This window comes from Cyprinus carpio, unplaced genomic scaffold (genome assembly GCF_018340385.1).
Source record: "Cyprinus carpio isolate SPL01 unplaced genomic scaffold, ASM1834038v1 S000006712, whole genome shotgun sequence".
NCBI lineage: Eukaryota > Metazoa > Chordata > Actinopteri > Cypriniformes > Cyprinidae > Cyprinus > Cyprinus carpio.
In genome coordinates this window covers 298,464-302,440 of record NW_024879319.1, presented here as the reverse complement: position 1 = coordinate 302,440, position 3,977 = coordinate 298,464, and the positions used below count along the sequence as shown (strand labels likewise).

At 39.7% G+C, this 3,977-nt stretch overlaps 1 long non-coding RNA gene across 2 annotated transcripts; it reads right to left on the bottom strand.

Moving 5' to 3' along the window:
* Positions 1–459: 459 nt before the first annotated feature.
* LOC122144534 lies at positions 460–2,529 on the bottom strand. Of its 2 annotated transcripts, none has more exons than XR_006159745.1 (3): positions 2,456–2,529; positions 1,142–1,233; positions 460–570 (listed from the first exon to the last, which is right to left on the bottom strand). It is a non-coding gene; the product is annotated as an uncharacterized LOC122144534 (long non-coding RNA). The 2 variants fall into 2 exon arrangements; XR_006159746.1 differs by having other exon boundaries at positions 1,142–1,230.
* Positions 2,530–3,977: the final 1,448 nt, after the last annotated feature.

Sequence of the window (3,977 nt, the reverse complement as noted above, 5' to 3'; positions counted from 1 at the left end):
TGACAAAAACATTTTTTTTTAAACATTGATTTAATGGTTTTCACCTGCTCTCTTGCTATCTGGGTCATCATAATTGGAGGAAAGCTTAAGAAATTACAGTTCTTTAATATGTACCTCACCCCTTTTTAAGGGGACCAAAAGTAATTGGACAGTTGACTCAAAAGCCATTTAGATCTCAGTCTATCTCAGTCACACCATATGTGCTGGCAACCGGGCTGAGGGCTGAGCCGGATTCTGAGGGATTTACAGGAGCATTGTTTATACCGAAGAGGTTGAGCAATATGAAAGAATGATCGGGCTGGCTGTTTGTCTTGTTAAATGATGGAGGTGAAGCCATGCGGAAAGGAGGTGAAAGTTTGGTGAAGGAATGTTGCGGTGGGTTGGTAAGGTTGCGGAGGGCTGGATGCTGTCTGATAGAAAGCTGGATGTGAGGAGAGAAACATGGTCCACCTATTGAGCTCATGCCTGGGGCGTCCTCAAGTGAAGCTCTCCAGAGGCCCTGCTAATCTATTCAGAAAAGACTTCAAGTGTTGATTCAAGTATGATCTCCCTTCTTCTTTCCAGATGTACCTGTAAGAAAGAGGAAAATGTTTTTGGTACAAGTTTATATATAGAAATAAATAGTCTAGTGGAGGGTCGAGAGAAGTGGAAAAGGGAAAGGTAATACACTAATAACAGTAATGTAAAAATGCACTAATGTTTCTCAGTACAGAATCAGTAACGGGTGATTTATCAAAACAGTGATGTAACTGAATGCAGATTGTGAGCTGTGTCTGGATGTCGAAGATGCTGATGTAAAATAGTCTTTAAAATAACTGTACTTATAGAAATATATAATTATAAATAATAATTAGATTGTATAAATATAATTATTATATCACTTATTATAAACTAATTGTATACAAAATACTATAAATTGAAAAAAAAAAAATTGGTCAATGTCCAGCCTTAACCCGTGTCTTGAGGCAGAAAGCCTTACAGTTAACATTTAAGGTTGTGCTGCAGCGAATGATTCTGATCTCATGAGATTTTGGGCAAAATCTATTCAGCACTTATATGGAACATACATGCAACCCTTACGTCATAACCACTGAGCTGACATTAGAGAGAAGGTAATGTTATCTGGGGCTAGTTAACCTACCCGTTCTTGACTTCTTGAGTATTGTGGCTGTCGACTGATGCAGTCTGTGTCCCCGGAGATCAGGCTCCTCTTCTATCAAGCAGCTCTAACTGCTGACAGATGGGTTTATCACCCAAAACAAGATCAAGATTACTGTGACAGTGAACAGATGATCTGATCACAACTGCTTTGTTGGTTTTCGTGTTTAAGTTTCTTCACTTTTGATCGCTGTATCACTACATGCTCAATATGAACCTGTTATGATAGGAGGCCTCATGTTTGGCTTGTACTGAGCTGTCAGCCCAATTATTAAGTCAGATTCATTCGGTTGAGTGTTTCAGACTGAGGTCCCACTGCAAAAAAAACTGTAGTAGGCTATCAAAAAGCTCAGATCGAGTGTGGTTTGTGCTGTTTACTGTTACAAAAACGAAAAGATCCGAAGTCACATATGAGCAGAAAAATCCATTGTGGGCTACTTTTGCCTTCGGTCTGTATGCCTTTCAGTCTTTACAGTGATATGCACTTTATAAAGGCCACAAAGATCACATGTCATTTTCAACACTCATATCATATTATAGAGTTTTTGTCAACTGAAAGTTTTTTGTAAAGATACCCCCCCCCCCCAGTGGGAACAGTTGGCGTGTTGTTAAGTTACAGTACAATCTATTGAACACACTGTACTTCAGTGCCTCACTTTCATTCCGTCTTTATCTCACCAACTTTTTCACCTTTCTAACTTTGGTGAGTATAAGCTAGTCCTGAAATAAACCCTTTTCACACATCGTCAGGGTTTGCAGAACCAGAATTTGGCATAAGAGGGTAAACTTCTGTGATGTTGGTGTTTAAGAGATCACAAGAAATGTAAAATTTGTGTTCCTATTTGCACCCACACACGTCACACTGTAAACAGATCTTCTTTTGTGTTTACAGTCATGACAAAACATACAGGAACCAATCACGGAAACACGATTTGAAGACAGCTTAAAATTGTGACTCCGCAATAGAACACCATCTAATACAATATAAAGCTTCCATGTTGCAAGTTTAATACTAGGCCTATTAATTTTAATTTAATCACAAGTAGCATATTTTCTGAAATGTAGTGTAATGAAAAAAGATAATGTTAATAAATTGTTCAGAATTTAACTGATAGCCTATATCAGTGTTTCTACCCAGCGGGGACAGTGAGGTTACTGATTCCTGACACATATTAGCACTTTACAAACTAACATGTGTCTTCTAAACTACATCTGTTCATCGGTAGGAGAACTGCGGGGAAGTTACAGTAACGTTTTGAGACAAAAAAGCGCAAAATGTTACAGCAAAAAGTGTTACCTTTGGTCTTACCACTGACCTCTAGGGGCCTCTGCTGTTACACCAATATACTCTTGCACAAAACCCCGCGAAACTTCTGATTTGTTATTATTTAATGTGTAGATAACTAAGCAATACTTTGTGTTAGTAATTTGATCTCTGTTCATGGCTTCTGTTGAAATGGACATCTGCAGTAAACAAGCTCCAGTTCCCGCCACTTCCTGCTGCTGCTAGTCGCGGAAACACCAGTGTGTGTGTGTGTGTGTGTGTGTGTGCGCCACTGTGTGTCAGTGTGTGCATGAATGGGCTCTGCTTTGACTGGCGTTATTGTCTCTCATCTGCAAACCTCAGGTCGCGGAAGCACCGGCGGGATTCTGCGGCTGTCGCTGGGCGAATAATGGTGGCACACATGGCGCATCACGGAGACACGACGCCGCGGAGCGATGGGTGAGTGTCGGCGGAGAACTGTGCTGCATCAAGCCGCGCTAACATCACCCGCTGCTCCACGCGCTCCACGCAAACAAAGAGCGCGCGGAACCGAAAGTAGCAGAGTAATAACACTGCTGATCCAGAGGAGTACTGCTGCAGTCAGGATTCAGCAGTTAGTCACATTTATTAAGTTTATTCCACCGATATACTCTCAGAAACACGCCCGCGTCTCAGGCATGATTGACCTCGTTTCATCAGTCACACTTGTCTCCTCTAGATACACTGTTTCTCTCTTGATTCTTTTATTTCAAACGATACGCTGAAAGTTCACGATGATCTAGTCAAATTGTGCTTATGTGGGAACTGAAACAAGCCTCTTGGTGCGAAATCTATCAGCAGTACTATGGAAAAGCACTCTGCTTATGAATATTAATAATTTAATATGACGCTGGCCAGTGGGATTGGCAGTCGTTTGTAAGCAAACGCTAATACAGGTGTTATATGTGAGTAATATGAGTATGCTAGATTTCTAAAGGATAGTTCACCCAAAAATTAACATTCATTTAAAAAAATGACTCACCCTCAAGTTGTTCCAGGCTTGTATGAGTTTCTTTCATCAGCTGAACACAAAGATCTTTTGAAGAATGTTGTAATGGGGACCAAAACAGTTTTCAGATTGTGTCAAAGCTCTTGGGGGTCCCCCTAACCAGATGATATTGTGCTGAATGTGTTCCGTAGACAGCTGACTCCTGAAGTTTTTGATATTCTTCATATTCTGTGTGGTGGTCAGTTCACAGCTGTGACAGCAATTAATATTTTCCAATAAGTTTAAAAATATTTTTACCCTTATGGACACATTTTTACCTTTATGCAGCCCTTTTTTTTTCTAGAAGTGTGCATTTATCTTTTGTGTCAAATTCTTATATTTAATCAATAAAGTCAATTAGAATAATAAGAATAATGCTCTAATTTAGTTAATAAGTTGCAGTAATATTAAAGCCTTAGTGTCATTCCCTCCCTCAACAGGTGTAATTCACGTTTTGAGTGTTTTAAAACACTCTCCCACTCTTTAACATGTAGGCTAACTTATATTTAGGCATTATGATCACTCACA